At 39.1% G+C, this 24,516-nt stretch overlaps 1 non-coding gene across 1 annotated transcript; it reads right to left on the bottom strand.

The window, feature by feature from the left end:
- Positions 1-3,619: 3,619 nt before the first annotated feature.
- Positions 3,620-3,726, bottom strand: LOC145580472 (small nucleolar RNA R71). Its single transcript, XR_014099505.1, has one exon. It is a non-coding gene; the product is annotated as a small nucleolar RNA R71 (small nucleolar RNA).
- Positions 3,727-24,516: the final 20,790 nt, after the last annotated feature.

Here is a 24,516-nt window from a genome sequence, read left to right on the forward strand (position 1 = left end):
TCTGGTCGAGGTTCGTGATAATGCTAAGAATTCTAAGTGTCTTGATCAGTTGATAGCTTGTGCTAAGTTGTTGAGGCGTTTCTTGGCTGGTCGCCTGACCACAGAGGATGCCCAGAGGGAGTTGGATGTGTTTTTGACGTCCCTTGGTATGGAGGCTGACTTATATTCTGAGAGCGATGCCCTTGAAGATGATGTAACACCCCCAAATCTCCCTCTACGGAAATACGTACTAGTATAATACATATATACCGTAGAGATAGACTTAGGCGTATTACCGCTACGTGATTACGTAAGGCTACTCAAACTTACTAAACAAAACCAATACTTTGCAGCGGAAAACTTCAATACTCTTCTTTTATTAATAATAGACTATAAATATTAACCATTGTCATGAGTACTCAAAATTAAATACAAGAACCAACATATCCTAATCTAGGTGAACCATTCCCGGGACTCCAAATGCTCATTTATTGACTTCACCTGAAATTAGTCAACACTGCTTACCATTAAGGTAAGCAGGGCGAACCAAAACAAAATAAGAAATACGGATTAGCAAAATATGCCAAGTACGATATGTGCAAGATAATTAAACTCAATTTATTAGCAAACATGCTTTTGAAATCAATTCCATCCTTTCCAATAATTTAACCAATAATTCCAACTCAAAATTCCAAAACCAATTTCAATAATCAATATCAATAGCCAATTCAATAAACCAATCCCTCTTTAAAACCAATTTCTTTTAATCCAATTCCTCACCCAAGTGTGCACACCCCCCAAGCTAGTCTCCTTATATTACAAGGCTATTCTTGAGGAAAGACCCGGTCATACAAAGTCCAAGGCCTTATCAATAAACCAAATCCGCATAGTGGGATTACTAACATGCTTATAAAGCATTAATAATAAATTTAATTCAATGATTCAATAAATCCTCTTTTAAATCCAATAATTCCAATTAATTCAAACTCCTTTATTAAATTCAACATGCTTTCAATATCAAACCTTTTTAAAACATGAATAATAATTTTAATCATTTAAAGCATGATATAAAATCAATACTCCAATTTATTTATCAAAACCAATTTATTTAAACATACTTTTATTTTATCATCATAATTCAATTCAATTTAATTCAATCATTACAAGAAATCATTCAAACATGCTCATTCAAACCAATCCCTTTTTTTTAAGGTATCTAATCACCTAACGTACCTTGATTCTTGCTTAGCCAAAAACACCTCAAAAGAACAATAAAGTAGCTTGATCAAAAACACCCTACAAATAAATATAACCTTAATCAATATAAGGTTAACAAATAATCACAAATATTTAAATTAAATCCTCCCAACTATATGTACATGAACCTTAAAATTATTTTCTCAAGAACATAATAAAAATCTAATTTTTATTTAATTAAAACCATTTATTTTAATTTTATAAATTCCCCATAATATAAATAATTAATTAAATAAGAAGAAAGGAGAAAAGAAAATAAAAACCGAAGAAGAGAAGAGCAAAGAAGTGGCGGCAGCAGGTGGCTGCTGCGGCTGGTGGTGTTTGATATATCCAATTTATATAGTGTTTTACCCCCGTCCCACGGTCATAATTAGTGGTGTTTTTGGCTCTTTAGAGCCACTTTTATTACTAATTTGTGTTTTCTAGTGTTTGCGTAGTTTTAGTTGTATTTTACAGGAAATTCCACTTTTAGAGCATTTTCCCGGATTTTTATGGATCAACTACGGAGGCTAGAAGGACACGGCCACTCTTGAAGCCTAGGATCGGTAAGAGCCGATGATTAAGGGCTCGGTATGAGACACCGGGGCTATTGGATTGAATAATCAAGACCCGATGAGGAAACTTAGATTGGGCCGAGGAATTTAGCCCAATCGAAATCCAAGCCTCGAAGAAGAAAGCCGGGCCCGATCGGGCAAGCATACGCCCGATCGGGCGCGGCATACCAGCAGCGGGCAAGGAAAAAAAAGGCGGGCCCGATCGGGCAGCCCTTTGCCCGATCGGGCGCGTGTTTTTCTCAGAGCTAATTAGATTAGTTTTAATTTTTGTTTTGAGGGATGTTTTAAGTACGAATTATGTACGTAGTTTTGGGGACCTTTTTCTTTAGATTTTCTCTCTCTACTTAGGATATTTCTCTCTCATAAATTCTCTCTCAACTTTTGTTCTTAATTACTTTCATTAATCCAGATTTTTTTTGGTAACAATTTCTTCTCTTTTAATTTCAGCTATTTTATTTACTTCTTTGATTATGCTTTGCTTTATTCATTTGATTAGTTTGGTTATGATGATGCTTGAGTAGTTTTATTTCTAGGGTTTATGGGGATCTAATAAATGATATGAAGGGGTAATTTTGTGATTGTTAACTATCAATGCTTGGTTAATTTCCTATTGATTGATTTAATGCTATGCAATTAGGTTTGGCCAGATTTAATTGTATGAGTTTAGTAATATTAATTCGAGATTCGACAGATGAGATTTAATGTTTAGGCTTAGTTTCAATAGGAGGACTAATTTATAAATGGTTAAGTCGAGATTCGACAGATGAGATTTAATACCGGTAAATTAACTTTGTGATTATAATACGTAGCGAAAGCCCTTTATAATCTGATTGATCAATGCTTGATGATTGCTTATTATGATTTTCCCTGGAATATTATTTATTAGTGAACCTATGCCCTAGGTCTTTTAATATTTGATTTTTCCCCTACTTTATTTCTTTCGACCTTACTCTTCGTAGTATAGAATTTATTCCCAAAAATATTGGTTACTTAGATAATTTAGATTATAATAATTAATTAGGAGTAGAAAGACTTGTTTCCCTGTGGAGTTCGACCCTACTTCCCTATCTACTTTAGTTAGAGGACTTAGGTATTTACTTTTGATTAGGGGATATGACTTTACCCTGTCAAAATTTGGCGCCGTTGCCGAGGAAACGGTTTTATTTTTATTTCTAATTGTTTTTGTAGTCTAGATTATTTTTTTTCCTTTGCATTAAAGGACATTAGTTCTTTGAGGAAGTTCTCATATTTGTCTTTTTAGTTCTCTGTTTATGCCCAGGTGTTCCAAATCAGGTTACATTCCATTCGATTATGAGATCGAGCGCTCTTTCCATAGACAGAAGAATCTTTATAGACAAATCCTGGCGGGTTCTGGGAGTAACGACATTCCTAGAGTTTCGCCACCTGATTCTAGTGATTCGGAAATTCCTTCAGATTCAGAATCAGAGATGACTGCACCTAAGAAACTCAGCGATTATTCGCAACCGTCCCTGACGGATTTTTCACACCTTTCCCCCAGACCAGATATCGCAGGAGTCTAGTTCGAAATCAAGCCCCAGTTCATAACGATGATAGAAATAAAGCAATTCAGTGGAGCTAAGGGTGAAGATCCTAATCTTCACATTGCAGATTTCTGTCAATACTGCAATACTATTCGGCAGAAAGGGGTAACGCAAGACCAGATCAGGGAGATTCTCTTTCCCTTTTCTTTATGTGGAAAAGCTAAATTGTGGTTTAATGGTTTGAATAGAACTGCACTTGGTATTACTAACTGGGAGACTCTTGCTTTAAATTTTTATAACAAATATTACCCTGTAGAGAAAACAACTTTACTAAGAAGTGCCATTCAGAACTTTGCCCAGGAGCCAGATGAAGCATTATATGAGGCTTGGGAGAGGTTCAAGGATCTGCAGAGGGAGTGTCCCCACCATAACTTGGCAAAGTGGCAGTTAATTCAAGCTTTTTACAACGGATTAGGGAATGCATCTAGAACAATTCTAGACTCCGCAGCTAGTGGTAGATTTATGAATCTTAATGTTGATGATGCAGGTCAGGTTATTGAAGATATGGCGATACATAATTCCCAATATGGGAATTTTAGAGGCTATGCAAATAAGGACAAACATCACGTTGATTCAGTATCCCTTTTGCAAGCTCAGCTTACTTCTATTTGCCAGAAATTAGATAACCTTAGTACTAATATCCCTAACTCTGTTGCTAATAACTCTAATGATGCTTTTTGTGAAAATTGTGGAAGTGTAGGACATTATGAGCAAGATTGCAGGAGCTCGATGGAGCAAGTTAATGCTTTTCAAACCTATAAGCAGAATAACCCATACTCCAACACCTACAATCCTGGCTACCGAAATCATCCATACTTATCATATCGGAGCACCAATGTTCAAAATCCCCTACCTCCACAACAACCACAACAAGCACCCCTTCCATAGCAGAAATATTACCACCTTCACTCTAACCAGAAAGCCCCAGCACAAACCCCTACTACATCTTCCGACCCTGCCTTGTCAGAAATTAGAGCGATGCTAACTAGTATGCAAAAGCATATGGAGAGTAGAGACCAACAGATTGACTCAATTATAGCCCATAATAAAGTCATGGACACACAAATTGCCCAATTGTCCTCTACCCTACAAGCTCGCCAGCAGGGAGCTCTACCATCGCAGGGAATTCAACCAACGGATCATGCAAATGCAATCACCCTAAGGAGTGGTTCACACTACGATAGGCCTCCTATGCCCAAGGAGGATGAACCTAATTTAATTAATATTGCTAATCGTGATTCCGTTACACCTAATGTTTCTGTAGGGCTCCAGGGTAATACTAACATTTCTGATAATTCATTGCAGGGTACAACCTCAGGGAAGGATGCACCCCAGGAGAAGAGTAGGGAAGCACAACAACCTACAATCAAACTACCATTCCCAAATCGCCAATTGAAGACTAAGTTGGATAAGCAGTTTGGTAAGTTTTTGGAGGTTGTGAAAAATTTGCAGGTAACGGTTCATTTCACAGAACTTATTACACAGGTTCCTGCATATGCTAAATTTATGAAAGATATTTTGACTAGGAAAAGGGCCTTTAATGAAGTAGAAACTGTAGCTTTTACAGAGGAATGTAGTGCACTATTACAGAATAAATCCCCTCCTAAATTAAAGGATCCCGGTAGTTTTTCTATCCCTTGTCATATTGGCAATGTCTTCATAGATAAAGCATTGTGTGATTTGGGTGCTTCTGTTAGCGTTATGCCATCGTCTATCTGTTCTAAATTAAATATGGGTGATTTAAAAATTACTAATATTACTTTGCAAATGGCAGATCGTTCTGTTAAATATCCCCTAGGTATTTTAGAGGACGTCCCTGTCAGAGTTGGTAAATTTTTCATCCCTGTAGATTTTGTTGTTTTAGACATGGCTGAGGATACACAAATCCCCATTATATTAGGCAGACCTTTTCTCCATACTGCAGGAGCCATTATAGATGTTAAAAATGGTAAACTAACCCTATCTGTTGGTGATGATAATATTACATTCAATTTAGGGAAAGTTTTAAAAGGTCCTATGCTAGAGGAAAAATGTTGTCTAATTGATGTCATTGATATAATGGATGATATTTGTGAAGATAGCTTAACACAGGTTCTTGCAAGGGATCCCTTAGAAGAAATACTTTGTGGAGATTTGTCTGCAGGTGATGCGAGTATCTGGAGTAAAGAGGTGGATATCATTGAAAAAGCTCTTGCCATAGAAGAACTTGATCCTAACGAGAATAAGAAGGTAGTAAAATTGGTTCAGGAATCAAAACCTACAGAGGTGAAGAAACCTGAATTAAAACCTCTCCCTTCTCACTTAAAATATGTTTTTCTTGATGAGCAGGAAATGTACCCTGTGATCATTAGTACTGCACTTGATGACCCACAAACTTCCCAACTTCTAGAGGTTCTTAGAACCCACAAAAGGGCAATAGGGTACAGTATTGATGATCTCAAGGGTATAAGCCCTGATTTTTGTATGCACAGGATACACTTAGAGGACAATTACAAGCCATGTATTCAACCCCAGAGGAGGTTGAATCCAAATATGTAAGAAGTAGTCAAGAAAGAGGTTATGAAATTACTTGATGCAGGTATTATATATCCTATTTCTGACTCTAAATGGGTAAGTTCTGTACAGGTGGTTCCTAAGAAGGGTGGGATGACTGTTATAAAAAATGATAAAAATGAATTGATTCCTACTAGAACTGTTACAGGGTGGCGTATGTGCATTGATTATCGTAGATTAAATATCGCCACTAAAAAGGACCATTTCCCTCTCCCCTTTATTGATCAAATGCTTGAGAGGTTATCTAATCATAAGTTCTTTTGCTATCTGGATGGGTATTCGGGATTTTTCCAAATTCCGATCCACCCTGAAGATCAGGAAAAGACTACATTTACATGTCCCTATGGTACTTTTGCATATCGTAGAATGCCTTTTGGTTTATGTAATGCACCTGCTACTTTTCAACGTTGCATGATGAGTATCTTTTCTGATTTCATAGAATCTATTATGGAAGTTTTTATGGATGATTTTAGCGTGTATGGTTCTTCATTTGATGCATGTTTAGTTAATCTCGCTAAAATTTTGAAAAGATGTGAAGACTGCAATTTGGTTTTAAATTAGGAGAAATGTCACTTTATGGTGACAGAGGGAGTAGTTCTTGGCCACATTGTATCTGATAAGGGTATACAGGTAGATAAGGTTAAGATTTCAGTGATTGAGCAACTACCTCCCCCAGTTAATGTTAAGGGAGTTAGGAGTTTCTTGGGTCATGCGGGGTTTTATTGCCGTTTTATCAAAGACTTTTCTAAAATTGCTAAACCACTAACTCAACTTTTTCTCAAGGATGCCCCTTTTGTTTTTATTGACGAGTGTCTTGAGGCTTTCAACAGGATTAAGCAGGCTTTGATATCGGCACCTATCATATGTGCACCCGATTGGAATCTTCCTTTCGAAATCATGTGTGATGCAAGTGACTTTGCTTTAGGAGCCGTGCTTGGACAAAGGAAGAACAAAGTTTTACATGCTATTTACTATGCGAGTAAAACTTTGGATGAGGCTCAACTCAATTATGCCACCACGGAGAAGGAGTTTCTTGCTGTTATTTATGCTTTAGAAAAATTTAGATCATATCTAGTTGGTTCTAAAGTTATTGTTTTTACTGACCATGCAGCTTTGAAGTACTTAATAGACAAGGCGGAATCAAAGCCTAGGTTACTCCGATGGGTTCTCTTGCTACAGGATTTCAACATTGAAATAAGGGACAAAACGGGTGCAGAGAACGTAGTGGCAGATCACTTGTCACGAATCAGGTATGATGAGGGTAAGGATTCTCTCCCTATAGATGATTCATTCCCTGATGACAACCTGTATGCAGTTGTAGAGCAACACCCCTGGTATGCTGACTTTGCTAATTATTTAGTGGGTGGTACTCTACCTCCTAACTTGTCCTACCAACAAAAAAAGAAATTCCTTTCTGATGTTAAACATTATTTTTGGGATGATCCTTTTTTGTTTCGTGAGTGTGCAGATGGATTATTTCGCAGGTGTGTTCCCGAATGGGAGATTCATGGTGTACTTACTAGCTGTCACACTTCACCCTATGGAGGACATCATGGTCCATCCAAAACGGTGGCCAAGATAAATGAGTCAGGATTTTACTGGCCCACCATGTTTAAGGATGCTAACTTTTTTGTGCAGGCTTGTGACTCTTGCCAGAGGACTGGCAACATCTCGCGGCGGCATGAGATGCCTCAAACTGGGATTTTGGAAGTTGAAATTTTCGACGTTTGGGGTGTTGATTACATGGGACCTTTCCCTTCTTCAAGGGGAATCGTTATATACTTGTCGCCGTTGACTATGTATCCAAATGGGTTGAGGCCATTGCCACTCCTACCAATGATGCCAAGGTGGTCCATAGGCTTTTCAAGAAGACCATTTTTCCGAGATTTGGAGTACCTAGAGCCATAACTAGTGATGGAGGATCCCACTTTCATGAGCGGAAGTTAGATACCCTTCTCAAAAAGTATGGTGTCTACCATAGGACAGGTTTAGCCTATCATCCCCAAACTAGTGGCCAAGTTGAAGTTTCTAATCGTGAGATCAAGGCCATCCTAGAGAAGGTGGTAGCAAAATCGAGGAAAGATTGGAGTGATAAGTTAGATGACACCCTTTGGGCATATAGAACTGCATTTAAGACCCCAATAGGCATTACCCCATATAGACTTGTGCACGGTAAAGCATGTCATCTTCTGGTGGAATTAGAGTACAAGGCATATTGGGCTATTAAGGAGCTCAATTTGGATGCTAAGCTAGCGGGAGAAAAGAGGCTATTACAACTTAACCAACTTGATGAGTTTAGGTTGATGGCCTATGATAGTGCGCGTGTCTACAAGGAGAAGACTAATAGATGGCACGACAAGATAATCCTTCCGAGAGAATTCAAAGAGGGTGACAAGGTGTTGTTGTTCAACTCTAGACTTAAACTTTTCCCAGGAAAGCTAAAGTCAAGGTGGTCGGGTCCTTTCACTGTTAAAAGGTCTAACAAGTTCGGTTCTGTAGAGTTGCTTGATGAGCATGGTAGTGAGTTTAAGGTTAATGGTCAAAGACTCAAGCTATACCATGAGGGGGCTACGATTGGTGCAGTTGAATTACTACACCTAATTAGTTCCAGTTCGCCTTAAAACGCATTATGGCAAGAGGGTCGAGCGGGACCTAGATAAACCAGCGCTTTGCGGGAGGCAACCCGTATTTCTTGCTTTCTAGACTAATTTCTTATTTTTACTTTTTCTTAGAGAGGTGAGGAGAGTGAATTTTACCTTTCATGAGTGTTTTTGTACAGGTTTTAGATTACAAAGTACGGAGGTTTTAAAGAGACGCTCCAGGCCTGGGTACGGGCCCGATCGGGCGCGCACCTAAGGTTAGAAATGCAGAAAACTTCGCCCGATCGGGCAAAGACGCCCGATCGGGCCGATCGGGCGCGCAAGTCAGGGAAGAAATCGAGCAAAATTTCGCCCGATCGGGCGGAATTTTGGAGAAATCGAGTGCCACAAAAAGAAATTTCGGGCGAAGCTCGCCCGATCGGGCGAGAAAAGGGCGATTTCCAGGTTCGAGTTCGCGCCCGATCGGGTGCGCCTGTTTAATCCGGGGTTTTAAAACCCTTTCTCCCTTTCTCTTTTCTTTTTCTTCCTTACTTCTTCTTTCTCCTTCACACTTTCTCTCTCTAAAACCTCCATTTTCAAACTTTCAACTACACCTTCAACCCAATATCTCCTCAAATTCACCCATCCAAACCTCAAATTTCTTACATATTCTTAATCCTCACACCTTCCTCTACATTTTCCACCTATTTTCTCCCACTTTCTCTCATACTTCCTTCAAACCCTTAGAGAGAGAAAGCTCCAAATACCCAATTTTCCACATACAATGGCTTTAAAGCGTTCAAGAACACAAAGGGGTGAAAGTTCGAGGGAACCACAACCAACAGTCAACCCGGACCTTCAAATACCGGGATGGGAGGAGGTTGTCATCACCTCGGAGGAGCAACGGGCTAGGATGCTAAACCTCATTGATCGACATGTAATCTCAACCCATTTTGTTCATCATCCCGCACTAGCTAAATTAGGTCTAGATAAATATGTGGAAAAATTGTTCAAAGGTATAGGAATGAGTGGTTTCTTTCAAATGTGCCATGATACGTATGACTACTTAACATTAGAATTTATTTCAAGTTTTAATGTTATTAAAATGAATGCATTAATCACTCATGTACAATTCCGATTATTAAACAACGATGTGAGACTAACTCTTAAAGAATTTGGAAAGTTGTTTGATTTAAAATCGGATAAACCAATTGAACCCTCTCAAGACCACACTGCCGTGGTCTACAAGAGGCTAACCGGGGAGGATTTGGTTAACCTCCAACATGCCAAAGGGACGTGGATTCAACATCCCGTCCCAAAATTTTGACAAAGATTTGCCGGCCTCACTATTTTTAGGAGGCATGAATCGGCAAATGTGAGGAGAGATGAATTGGAACTATTGACATCCTATGTAATTCCTAATGCTGAAAAATTGAACATACCCCATAGGATAGCCAATCACTTCCAAAGGGCGGCCAATGCGGCCGAAGCAAGTAGGTCTAAGACGCCTATTTATTTTGGGGGATTAGTGACCCACATTGCTAAAAAACACCTAGGTTGGAACCCGGATGGGCATAGGAAAGTTGTAGGCTCAAACCTCACGGACCTAGCCTATTTAGGGAGTCTAAACTGGGTGCAACCCGTGGGGGGTGACACTTGGTGGATAGTCCACCGACAATCGGGTATGAGGGATCAAGCCTTCACCTTACCCAACCCCGCCTTGACCAAATTTGAGAAGGGGAAGCCTTTTTATACTTTTGAGATTAACGGTCAAGGTGAGGTTCAACCACCTCACCCTTCACCATAACCCCACCAATCCCCCCATCACCATTCACCCCACTACCCACCACCTCCACCCTTCACCTATGGCGTACCCACTTCCTCGGTCGACTATAACGTCGACCCCAATGCCCCTTATGACTTTTCGGCTTTTAGGAGCCAATTGGACCGTATCGAGATGAGGCACGGGAGAGTTGAGGGTATGATGCAAAACCTAGATTCTAAGTTAAGCACCTTGGATAGTCGGGTAGGACACATAGAGAGGAACCTCGGGAGGGGTCTATACCCCATGTACGATGATTATGCACGCCGAGGGGCTATTCCCCCCGAGTCATTAGTTCCCGATTGGTGCCAATACCCCCAAGGAGGGTATTCTCACCCCGGTGCGTATGGTACTTATGTGGACTACTCTTCAGTCCATGGATATGGGGGTGACGCTCCTTTTGGGGGTATGGGGGGAATGTGAACCCTAACTACTTTGCAGGTGGTTCGGGTTATGGTGGTGCTGGACCGAGCCAGGGTGATGCCGGCTCAAGCTATGGAGGAAGATATGAGAGGATGGATGACGATGTGGAGTAGCTTCTCCTAGCTACCCTCCCAAGTCAATGAGGGCATTGCTTGATTTGGCTTGGGGGGAGATTTCTTGTATATATGGTAACTTTCTTTAATTTCTCTCTTCTCTACTTATTGCTTTCCTAGTGTAGTTTTTATTGCTTTCCCTTATGAAAAAAAATTTGAAAAATAAAAAAAATCCAAAAATACGTTCCAATGAATTGTAATTCATGCTTCCCTATGTCCTATACTTAGAAAATATTATTTTGGTTCTTGGTATATGATAATGAGCTTTGTGAATTTGTTGATCATAATTTGAAGTTTAATTGTTTGGATTCCTAAACATGCGTCAATTTTGCCAACTATTTGTGAATATAGTGCTTGACTAGTTGATTTGGTTAGGAATGTGTGATAGTTCCATAGTTCCTGGTATGTCAATGAATTTGAGTATTGGTTTGAAACTATTAGTAATGTCTATATAGCTCAATATTATGCACATTGAGGAAGACGAAGGCATTTGTTCTCTTAGGAAGCCTTCAGACGATATTAGATACATTTGTTCCCTTCTTGTTACCCATGTTTTTGCTTGTGCCCTTTTATTGTTTATTTAGCCACATTACAAGCCTATATGAGCCCCATTGGTTACTAGTCCCAAGCTTGGCTTGGGGGAGCTATTAGTTAGAGAGGTGAGGGAGTTGTGGTGTGCATATTATTTGCACAATGTGGGAATAAAAGAAGAGTGATTGTTCTTTGATTTTATGATTGGAAAATATTGATATGTTGTGTTACAAAGTTGAAATTTCCAATATGAGTTAAAAAGAAAAAAAAAAGAGCAAAAGGAAAAATTTTTAATGTTCAAATGTTCTATTTGAAGGTTGTTCAAGAAGAAAAAAAAAAGGAAAAAAAAAATTCAAGTTTGAAAAGAAAGAAAAAAAAAAAAAAAGAATGAGTCCAAAGTTTGTATTTCACTTAAGTTCTACATTATCATATTTTTATGAGTGAAATTGTAGGTGTTGGGATTGTTTATATTGTTTGGAGTTGTATTTGGTGGATTCTTGTTGGAGTTAGTTATGTTGTTGGAGATGTATGATCATCATTTATTTTGATCATGGGTTGATTAGGATTTGGCTCCCTTAATGCATAGCTTTTCTCTCACATATTCCCAAATTTATCCTACCCTTTACCCTAGCTTTACATTACAAGCTTTAAAGACCTTCCGACCTTTGTGCATAGAGTTGTGTGAATGTGAAAGTGTTGTTTATCAATGCAAGTTATGATTTGACATATTTCAAGTCGACTAGTAGGTTAAGCGTTCATTGTTTTAAACACACGAGAGTGTGGGATGGGTCGGCATTGTTCACATAAAGGGGTTGAGATGGAGAGCGATCGAGTACATATTTTACTCGCCACATAAATGAGAGTTGAGTGTGTGAGCGCTAGTCTTGAATTCTATATGCTCTTGTGGTTTGCTCTATTTGACAATTGTTGGGGATGAATGATAATTAGATGTATGAGATTGATTGACATTGAAGCATGTTCATTAGATTTATCTTGAATCGTTTGTGCTTGATTTTGTTTATTGGGATGAGGCATGTTTTATATGTTCATTGATGAGCTCTTTGCTTAGGGACAAGCAAAGGTTTGGCTTGGGGGAGTTTGATATATCCAATTTATATAGTGTTTTACCCCCGTCCCACGGTCATAATTAGTGGTGTTTTTGGCTCTTTAGAGCCACTTTTATTACTAATTTGTGTTTTCTAGTGTTTGCATAGTTTTAGTTGTATTTTATAGGAAATTGCACTTTTAGAGCATTTTCCCGGATTTTTATGGATCAACTACGGAGGCTAGAAGGACACGGCCACTCTTGAAGCCCAGGATCGGTAAGAGCCGATGATTAAGGGCTCGGTATGAGACACCGGGGCTATTGGATCGATTAATCAAGACCCGACGAGGAAACTTAGATTGGGCCGAGGAATTTAGCCCAATCGAAATCCAAGCCTCGAAGAAGAAAGCCGGGCCCGATCGGGCAAGCATACGCCCGATCGGACGCGGCATACCAGCAGCGGGCAAGGCAAAAAAAGGCGGGCCCGATCGGGCGGCCCTTCGCCCGATCGGGCGTGTGTTTTTCTCAGAGCTAATTAGATTAGTTTTAATTTTTGTTTTGAGGGATGTTTTAAGTACGAATTATGTACGTAATTTTGGGGACCTTTTTCTTTAGATTTTCTCTCTCTACTTAGGATATTTCTCTCTCATAAATTCTCTCTCAACTTTTGTTCTTAATTACTTTCATTAATCCAGATTTTTTTTGGTAACAATTTCTTCTATTTTAATTTCAGCTATTTTATTTACTTCTTTGATTATGCTTTGCTTTATTCATTTGATTAGTTTGGTTATGATGATGCTTGAGTAGTTTTATTTCTAGGGTTTATGGGGATCTAATAAATGATATGAAGGGGTAATTTTGTGATTGTTAACTATCAATGCTTGGTTAATTTCCTATTGATTAATTTAATGCTATGCAATTAGGTTTGGCCAGATTTAATTGTATGAGTTTAGTAATATTAATTCGAGATTCGACAGATGAGATTTAATGTTTAGGCTTAGTTTCAATAGGAGGACTAATTTATAAATGGTTAAGTCGAGATTCGACAGATGAGATTTAATACCGGTAAATTAACTTTGTGATTATAATACGTAGCGAAAGCCCTTTATAATCTGATTGATCAATGCTTGATGATTGCTTATTATGATTTGCCCTGGAATATTGTTTATTAGTGAACCTATGCCCTAGGTCTTTTAATATTTGATTTTTCCCCTACTTTATTTCTTTCGACCTTACTCTTCGTAGTATAGAATTTATTCCCAAAAATATTGGTTACTTAGATAATTTAGATTATAATAATTAATTAGGAGTAGAAAGACTTGTTTCCCTGTGGAGTTCGACCCTACTTCCCTATCTACTTTAGTTAGAGGACTTAGGTATTTACTTTTGATTAGGGGATACGACTTTACCCTGTCAGTGGTCGGAGGCGGCGGGTAGCGGCGGCAGGTGGCGCCTAGAGTGGTGGTTGGAGGTGGTGCTCGGTGGTGGCACAAGGGAGGAGAAAGAAAATAAAGAAAAGGAGAAAAGAAAATAAGAGAAAATGATGAGAGAATTTGAGAGAAAATTATGAGAATTGTGTGAGTGTTTGATCATGAAATAAAGGGGTATTTATAGGCTAGCATGTGTATGAATTATGGTAGGAAAATGTAGGAAGAATTATGGTAAGTAGGGTTTAAAAGATTACTTGGAGAGGTGAATAAAAGAATTAAGGAAAGTTTTAATATTAAGGTAATTGTGTATAATTGAATATGGAAGGTATGTATGTCATGAAAAATAATAAGGAAATTGGAATTACTTGGGGAATAATTAAGAAGAATGAATGGCAAGAAAATATGATGATTAGATATTAAAAAAATGGAGAATTAGAATTAAGGAAAATAAGAGATTTTGGGGGATAATTAAAAATATAATTTTACCAATTAAATTCCCCTAAAATAATTCAATAGGGCCGAAAATATTGAGCTTATTATAGCTCAAATTTTCGGACTCCTATAAATATATTTAGGAAGATTTTGCTCTGTTTTTAAGGAATAAAATAATTGTGTAAATAATATAGAATAAATAATTAAATAATTAAATACCAATTATTCACCAATAAATAACCAAGAAAAATCAGATTTTCCATTCATGGAAAATCCGAAATTCCTTAACTCATTATTGGGAATTTTCGGCCATATTAAATAATTAATAAAATATTATTTTGCTTTAATTAAAATATCCAAAATATGTAAATAATCCGGTTTTTAAAATAAGATAAATGGATAATAAATCTTATCCAAAAAAAAAATTGTTTTTTTTAAAATGCTTTTGGCGCCAAAATTCAAATATCATTTTGGCTCCAAGATTTAAATAGTAAGTTGAATTACTAAAATACCCTTTTTAGAAAATAATAATTAATTAATTAATTAGGAAAATACATATGAAAATACGGGGTATTACAATCTACCCACCTTAAAATAAGTTTCGACCTGAAACTTAGTCAAAAGAAACAAAAATCATTTTGAAATTATTGGTTCATGCACATCCTAACTTGACTCAAAACTCCAACTAAACTCAAATAAGACTCGAATTCACTCAAAAATGACTCGAAAAGCAGACGCGCGAAACTCTATCGCCCTCTACCCCCCTTAAAAGGAGTTACGCCCCCGTAACTCGACCATTAACCTTAGGCAAATAGCTCTGGGTAACGTTTCCTGATATCAGCCTCAGCTTCCCATGTAGCCTCTTCAGTTTTCTGGTTTGACCACAACACTTTCACAATACTCACATGCTTGTTCCTTGTGCTCCTGACCTTAGAGTCAAGAATCTTTACTAGTCTTTCCTCGTAAGTCAAATTCTCATCCATCTTTATGGTTTCTGGTTGCAATACATGTGTCACATCCGGAATATACTTTCAAATTGGCTCACATGGAACACATTGTGAACCCTTTCTAGATCGTTAGGCAGATCCAACTTATAAGCCACTTTTCCCACTTTCTGGATGATCTCATAAGGCCCTATGTACTTTTGGCTCAGCTTTCCCTTCTTTCCAAACCTCATCACCCCTTTTATGGGTGAAATTTTCAACAAAACTTTCTCTCCTACTTCATATTCCTCTTCCCTCCTTTTCAAATCAGTATAACTCTTTTGTCGATCTTGGGCTGCTTTAATCTTTTCTTGGATCAACTTAACCTGCTTCACCATATCCTCAATCATCTCTGGTCCAAGAATCATAGTCTCACTTATATCATTCCAACACACTGGGCTTCTACACTTCCGACCATACAATGCTTCAAACGGTGCCATTCCAATGCTTGCATGGTAACTGTTGTTGTAAGAGAACTCTATCAAATCCAGGTGGTCTTCCCAAGACCCTTGATACTCCATCACACAAGCTCTCAACACGTCCTCCAATGTATGAATCGTTCCTTCTGTTTGACCATCTGCTGTTGGTTGAAATGCTGTGCTCATTAACAACTTAGTTCCCATCGCCTTTTGCAAACTTTGCCAAAAGTTAGACAAAAATCTTGAATCTCTATTCGAAATGATATCCGTGGGTACCTGTAGACACCTAAATGTGTCTCCCCAAAACCAAACCCAGTGATGAATACCTTTCATGTCATTTGATAATCGAACGAGGTGAAAGGGTGAAAGGTCAAGTGTTGCGTTTGGTTTTTATTAAAAATTCTTTCTTTCTGTTTTCGAAAACAACTCTATTTTATGAAAACAGCCAATCCAGTTTAGTTTGGTCTACGAAAAGGGTCCAATAATAGTGTAGTTTGATGGGGCTTGAAAAGATCTTTCCAACGATATTTTATAAGCCCAATTCCGATGAATAATGAGGAAATTATGGCCAAAACACTAAACTGGGCCCGGTTTGATCTTTACATGCGGCCCAATGATCTAGGGGAGGACCCAATGATAATTGTTATTCCTAAAGTTATTAGAATTAATTATAGTCTTCTAGAATTCTCAAGAAGGTTCTCTTTAGTCCTAATAGAATTAGAATTAGAATTAATAATTAGATTTTAATAAGTTTTATTGGAGTAAAATATTATTTTATGAAAATACGATTTCAGTTTTCATACGGACTTTACAAATCGATTTTGATTGATAAGTGGACTCCGTGTTTGAAAGCGCGTAGGAATCCAGGCTGTCGCCACGCGACAAGCCTTGTCGCCACGCGACAGAGTTTGTCGCCAAACGACAGGATTGTCGCTACGCGACAAGAATTGTCACCAAGCGACAAGGTCGGTTTTGCAGCGACAGAGTGGAGTTTTATTCCTTATCAAATTCTGCCTATTTCCGGATTGTTTTCTTATAAATAGGGTCTTGAACCTCCGTTTTTAATCACCAATCTACAATTCACAATCTACAATCAACAATCATCAATTCAAAATCATCTACAATCAACAATCATCATCTCTCTCTTTCTCTCTCTAAAACCTAGAAGCTTTCTCTCTCTCTATTCTTTTTCTAAACCTTCCATCTCACAAAATTCCGCATTCACGAGATTTAGAAACACCTAGCCAAGTTCGAAGTCCTTCGCCCTAGACGTGAAAGGTTATAATTTCTGAGGGTTTGGTCCCTAATCTGTATTTCAATTATTTGATTTGATTGTTTGATTTTTTATATTTTCCTTGAAGTTACTAACGCGTGTATTTTGTTATTAAAAAGAGGCACGAGGCATCAAAGTATGTAATCTTATTGCTCTATTCTTGTAGAAAGCATGTTTAAATTTGTTTAATTCCTAGTATCATGTTAGGATGTTATTATTGCTTTCTAGTATCATGTTTAGGGTGCTTCCTCTTTTCTAATATCATGTTAGTACCATGTTAGGTCTAAAGCTTTGATTTTTATTGCTTAGTGACATGCTAGGGTTTGTTATTAATCTTGTTAGTATCATGCCTAGGATCTTGCTATTATTATGCTTTAGCGTTATTATGATTATTATCATGATTATAATTATGATGATTATTATGTTGCTTGATGATTATTATTGTTATTGCTTGATCACGCCTTTTATGCATGTTTAAAGGGAAGTTGTACTTGTAATCACGCTTAATAAGATAATTAATAATCTTGTTTAGGCTAATATGATTATAATTCAAGTGATCACCAATAATAGTTTTATTTGTGCATTAAGTTGAACCAACATAGATAAACAGGTTTAGGGTTAACCTATTGTTTGCATGTTAGTCAGAAAGCGCACATGAATACGAGAAGAATGAAGTAGAGGCCTATTATTAGGGCAGGTTCAATCTCTTTTAGGTTGGATTTGTACCTTCATCCCCGAACCCTATTTGGTTCAAGACCTTTTGGAGTTGACGATCTCCTGGATCGTTAAGGGGTGTAATCTTCACCTTGTGAACGGTTTACAAGTTCCTAAAAACTTGTTGGCAACTCTTTTGCTCTAGCTTCCTTCCCTTTGGACGCCACCATGCTTAAGTGTATGATCATAGTGGGGTTCAAGTTTGGGGTAATGCTTGAAATATTCCCTACAGTACCCCGTGGTACTTCACCACAAACTTCACATATGCTCTTCCCAACTGATCCATGGTCCAAGTACTTCTCATGGGTATGAACGCTGTTGACTTCGTCAATTTGTCCACTATTACCCAAATAGTGTCATTCCCTGCCTTGTTCTTTGGCAAGGCTCCCACAAAATCCATAGAAATCGAATCCCATTTCCACTTGGGCACCTCCAAGGATTGGACCTTTCCTTGAGGCCTGCGATGCTCAATTTTCACCTTCTGACATGTCACACTTAGCCACAAATTCAGCCACTTCTCTCTTCATATTGGGCCACCAAAAAGTCTTCTTCATGTTCTTATACAACTTATCCCCTCCAGGATGCATTGAATAAGGAGAATTATGGGCTTCTTCCATCAATCTTTGTTTCAGATCTCCACGATTCTACACACCATCTTCCTTTAAATTGAATACTGCCCTCATCACCAATGGTGAAATCCAATACTTCTCCTTCATCAATCTTCTTCTTTATTGCCTTTAACTTCTCATTTTCCAATTGACTTTCCCTTATCTCATCATAAATGGATGGTTGAATCACCAAGGCATTCAACATCCTAGTCACTTCACCATGCTCCATCACTTCCAAGTTCAACTTCTGAAATTCCACACACAACTGATTTGGTACTACCATCACATTCACCGTATGTTCTGACTTCCTGCTCAAAGCATCTGCCACCACATTAGCTTTTCCCTCGTGATACTGAATATCCAATGTATAATCACTCATATACTCCAACCATCATCTCTGCCTCCCATTCAAATGTGTCTGAGTGAAAAGGTACTTCAAACTCTTATGATCTGTGAAAATCCTACAAGTCACCCCATACAAGTAATGTCTCCAAATATTCAAGGAAAACACTATTGCAGCTAACTCCAAATCATGGGTTGGGTAATTCCCTTCGTGAACCTTCAACTGCCTCGAGGCATACGCAATCACTCTTTGATTTTGCATCAACACACATCCCAATCCAAACCTCGATGCATCACTATACACGTCATATAGATCACTTCCATCCGGCAAAGCCAACACAGGTGCTGTGGTTAGCCTTTCTTTCAAGGTCTTAAACGCCTCCTCACACTCTGGAGTCCATAAGAACTTATGATCCTTTTTCATTAAACTTGTCATGGGCTTTGAAATCCTTGAAAAATCTTTCACAAACCTTCTGTAATAGCCTGCCAAACCCAGAAAACTCCTTACATACGACACATTCTTTGGGGTTGGCCAATCACTCACAACTCGAATCTTGCTTGGGTCCACTGCAACTCCGTCCTTGGAAATCACATGGCCTAGAAATGCTACTTTCTCCAACCAAAACTCACACTTAGACAACTTGGCATGCAATTGATGCCCCCTTAAACATGATAACACTTGCCTCAAATGCTCCTTATGCTCTTATTCATCCTTTGAATAAACAAAATATCATCAATAAACACCACTACAAACTTGTCCAAGTATGGCCTGAAAATCCTATGCATCAAATCCATGAACACTGCAGGTGCATTGGTCAAACCAAATGGCATAACTGTGAACTCATAGTGACCATAACGGGTCCTGAAAGCACTCTTTGCAATATCTTGCTCCGCAATTCTCAACTGGTGATAACCCGATCTCAAATCTATCTTTGAGAATACCCATGCTCCTTTCAACTGATCAAACAAATCATCAATCCTTGGTAATGGATACTTATTCTTCACTGTTACCTTGTTCAACTCCCGATAATCAATACACAACCTCATACTTCCATCCTTCTTTTTCACAAACAATATTGGGCTCCCCAGGGTGATGAACTAGGCCTAATATAACCTTTCTCCAACAAATTATCCAACTGGGTCTTCAACTTCCTCAACTCAGCTAGAGCCATCCTATATGGAGCCTTAGAGATAGGTCCAGTTCCAGGCACTAGGTCAATAGTGAACTCCACATCCCTTACTGGCGGCATACCCGGAATCTCGTTTGGAAATACATCTGGAAACTCATCTACCACCGGAATACTCTCATCACCATTCTTTTCCTCGCTTCCAACCTCTTGAACACTACACAAGAACAAAGGACAACCCTTCTTAACCAGCTTCTGTAGTTGCATTGCAGACACAATTCTCAACCCTGAGCTTTTTTCCTTCCTTTTTGTATACCACTTTGGTCTTACTTGGGCTATTTAAGCTGACCTTTTCAACCGCACAATCGATCCTTGCCTCATACTTTCCCAACCAATCCATACCCAGAATTACATCGAAGTCATTCAAATCGAAATCGATCAAATATGCCAGAAATTCTACCCTAGAAATGGAAATAGGCACACTAAAAAACAATCTCGAACAACTTCTCACTTCCCCAGATGGAATAGACACATCTAGAGAAACTGATTCAGGACTCTCTAAACCGAGACTCCCAACTACTTTCTTAGAAATAAAAGAATGCAACGACCCTGAATCAAACAAGACTCTCACAGGAGAAGAACTTATAAAGAAAACACCAATTACCACATCATTAGCAGACTCAGCCTGACGGCTATTCATCACGAACACACGACCTTTTGGGGCACTTCCCGCACTGCTACTGGTTCCAGCCTTGGTTGTAGGTCCACTAGACTGAGGTGGATTGCTAGGTGTACTAGACTCTTTCACCTTCCCAGACTTAACATCAGCTTCCTTCTTGAAACACTCGTACTCACGGTGTCCCAACTTCTAACAGTAACGACAAGTTACCGGGTTTCCCTCACAGTCCTTCCCTGGGTGGTCTTTTTCACACCGCTTGCAGAAATACCTCCTCTTGGGTTTCTCACCCCTTTGGTTACCATTCCCCTTATGGTTGGACGACTGGCCTCCATTCCCCTTCCCAAAGTTTCCCTTGTCCCTCCTATCACCATAATTCCCTTGGTAATTCCCATTGGGCTTAAGCCTCTTTTCATCCCCGTGAAAAGAGTCTGGGTTCTTTCTTTTCTCTCCTACCTGCTCCATCACTCTCCCCTTAATTCCATACAGATGGGCTGCATGGCCATACACTTCATCCAGGGTCTCAAAGGTCACTCCCCCTAGCTTCCCTTGGAGGGTCAAGGTTAGGCCTTGCTCAAATCTCTGAGCTTTGATGGTTTCAGTAGGGACTACTTGCGGGGCAAACCTCATCAACTCAATGAACTTGTTGTTCCCCATTCTCAGGTTGGTAAACTCCATACACTTGTGCTTTCTAAGGTAGGAAGGGTAAAACTTTTCTCTCAAGGCTTCCTTAAACTCATTATTGGGAATTTTCGGCCATATTAAATAATTAATAAAATATTATTTTGCTTTAATTAAAATATCTTAAATATGTAAATAATCCAGTTTTTAAAATAAGATAAATGGATAATAAATTTTATCCAAATAAAAATTTGTTTTTTTTTTAAAATACTTTAGGCGCCAAAATTCAAATATCATTTTGGCTCCAAGATTTAAATAGTAAATTGAATTACTAAAATACCCTTTTTAGAAAATAATAATTAATTAATTAGGAAAATACGTATGAAAATACGGGGTATTACAGATGAAGCTAACTCCACTGCAGATTCTCAAAGGAAGGAGGGTGGTGCTGCGTCTGGAGCTAAGACCCTTGAAGCCACGGTTGACATAGCTACTAAAGTCGCTACTGAGGTTGCTGGTGGGGTCGCTGCTGGAGTTGGCACCTCTGAAGTTGAAGTTGTCAATGCTGACGACGCTTGACTATTATTGTATATTCCTTTTGTCGAACTTCTGAATTTCCTTCCACGTTGAACAATGTTACTTTGTTTCTTTTACTGATCGTCGTGGGATGATCAGGTTTTATGCTCTGTCTTCCTTTGTGCTTTTTGAACAATGTTTTCTGATGTTTATTACTGGCTGTCATGGGACAGTCAGTCTTTGTTTACAACCTGCAAAAACTTTAGAACTTTTGGATATATGCTAGAATACTTTGTGTTTATTGCTCTTGCATGTCTTGCGTACATTGTTTGAGATACGTACAAGATTCCATTAGACTTTGTAGAAAATGCAAAACAATATAACTAAGTGTAGGAATTTTTGCAAAAAATAACTAAGTAAAGGAATTTTGCAAATCGTGCTTTGAATGTTCTTAGCACATTTACAACAATAGAAAAAAGAATTTTCCTAAATGTGACGTTGAAGAGGCTTGAGTGCTTGTACATGGGCGGTGCCCCCAATATCTGATGTCACGCGTCAGTTGGCCAAACTCGACATCGTTAATGAGATATTTCTCTGCCATGGCTATCTTGGGTCGTGACTGACTTTCTACCATGTCTTATCCAAGACTTGGGCTGTGACTGACTTCCTGTCATGTCTCATCCAAAATCTAGCGTGTTGAAGCCCTTGCGATTTTCTGCAAAACAGGCATTAGGACTTGGTCGTTGGCATTTTTGCCAACGGCCCTCCGATGCCTAAGTCAGTACACTTAATCCAAAAAATCAAAATGAAAGGAAAGTGAACTTAAAACTTAAGATCGGGCGTTTGTGTACCTTGTGTCTTTACCTAAAAATGGTAAATTTTGAGATGTGTCGCATTCCAGCTTCGAGGATATTTTATCTTGTGTCTTTACCTAAAAATGGTAAATTTTGAGATGTGTCTTTACCTAAAAATGGTAAATTTTGAGATGTGTCTTTACCTTACCTTCTTTGGACATAAGCCTGTATGCCCCTTTACCTGCGACATCAAGGATCTGATATGGTCCTTCCCATGTTGGGCCTAGCTCGCCGTCTGTCAACTCTTTGGTGTTTTGGAAGACTCTCCTTAACACCCAATCTCCAATTCTGAATACTTTGGCTTTGACGTTCTTATTGAAGCTTCGAGCGACGATCTATTGCTGTGCTGCCATTCTAAGGTATGCTGCTTCCCTTAGTTCTTCTGAGGTGTCAAGATCAGACGACAACTCTATGTTATTTTGGTCGCCCGTCATGAGACCATATCTTGCTGTTGGGACGCGTACTTCAGATGGTAAGACTGATTTGCTCCCGTACACAACTGAGAACAGGGTTTGTCCCGTCGACGTCCTAGGAGTTGTTCTGTTTGCCCAAAGCACCGACGGGAGTTCTTCTGCCCACTTCCCTTTGGCTTGTTGCTTGATCGTCTTGTTGCTTGACTCGGCCTGACCATTAGCTTGTGGGTACCTAGGTGTGGACGTGCAAAGCTTGATGTTCCACTTCTCGTAGAACCGTCTTGTTTTGTCACTTATGAATTGTGATCCGTTGTCAGACAAAATCTTTGAGGGGATTCCAAACCTGCATATGATGTTGTTCCATAAAAAGGAAATGACTTCTTTGTCACGTACCTGGGTGAATGAGTCAGCCTCGATCCACTTTGAAAAGTATTCCGTCAGTGCAAGCATGAAAACCTTTTGTCCTGGAGCGACTGGTAGCTTCCCTACTATGTCCATCCCCCATTTCATGAAGGGCCACGGACATAGCGTCGGATGTAGCATCTCAGATGGTTTGTGCGTCAGCCCTGCATATCTTTGGCAGCCGTCGCACTTCGCTACATATACCTCTGCGTCTTTCTTCAAGGTGAGCCAAAAATAGCCCACTCGTAGGATCTTGTTTGCCAAACTGTGACCTCCAGAATGGTTGCCGCATTCTTCGTCGTGGTGTTCCTTCAGGATTTCCTGTTGCTCATCGCCGACGTGGCATCTTTGCCATAGACATGTGGAAGATATTTTGAACAAGACATCATGTTCTATAGTGTATCTAGATGCTTTATACCTGACTTTTCTTGCTTCTAGGGGGTCGTCTGGTCAGACGTCGTCTTTCAGATACTTGACGATTGGTGTCATCCAATTAGGAGTCGTATCTATTGCCATGACGTCTGGGATCTAGGATGTGTCGATCGACGGCTTTTGCAGATAGACCAAAGGGATGGTGCTGAAGGGCGACTTCCTGAGTGCCGAGCCTAGGTTGGCTAGGGCGTCAGCTTGGGTATTCTTGTCTCTTGGGACTTGCTTGATTGTGAATAGATTGAATTGTTTTGCTTTTCTTTTGGCGACCTCTAGGTAGCTCGTCATTTTTGAATCTTTGGCTGCAAATTTTCCATTCAATTGGCTGACGACGAGTAGGGAGTCGTTATACACATTTAGGCTTGTTGCCTTTAAATTTAGTGCGACGGTCATACCTGCGATTAGTGCTTCGTACTCTGCTTCATTGTTCGTTGCCTTGAAATCACAGCTGATGGATTGTACGATCATGTCCCCTTGTGGCGATTTAGCACGACGCTTAGCCTGGCGTCTATCTGGTTTGACGAGCCATCACAAAACATCGTCCAGATTGCTTCCTTTTAGGTGCAGTTTATCTCTTCAAGTTCTCGGGCGGCTAGGGGCTCTAGTTCCGGGCTGAAATCTACCACAAAATCTGCAAGGGCTTGAGACTTTATGGCCGTCCTTGGTAGGTACTTGATGTCGTACCCACTTAGGGCGACGCTCCATTTGCCCAACCTGCTTGTTAACTCTACACTACGCAAAACAGATTTAAGAGGAAAGTTAGTACGTACCATCACTGGGTGGGTTTCAAAATAATGTCGTAACTTCTTAACAGCAGTTGTTAAAGAAAGTACCAGTTTTTCTAAGGAAGACTACCTGG

The sequence above is a fragment of the Chenopodium album genome, chromosome 14 (assembly GCF_948465745.1).
Source record: "Chenopodium album chromosome 14, dcCheAlbu1.1, whole genome shotgun sequence".
In the NCBI taxonomy this organism is placed as follows: Eukaryota; Viridiplantae; Streptophyta; class Magnoliopsida; order Caryophyllales; family Amaranthaceae; genus Chenopodium; species Chenopodium album.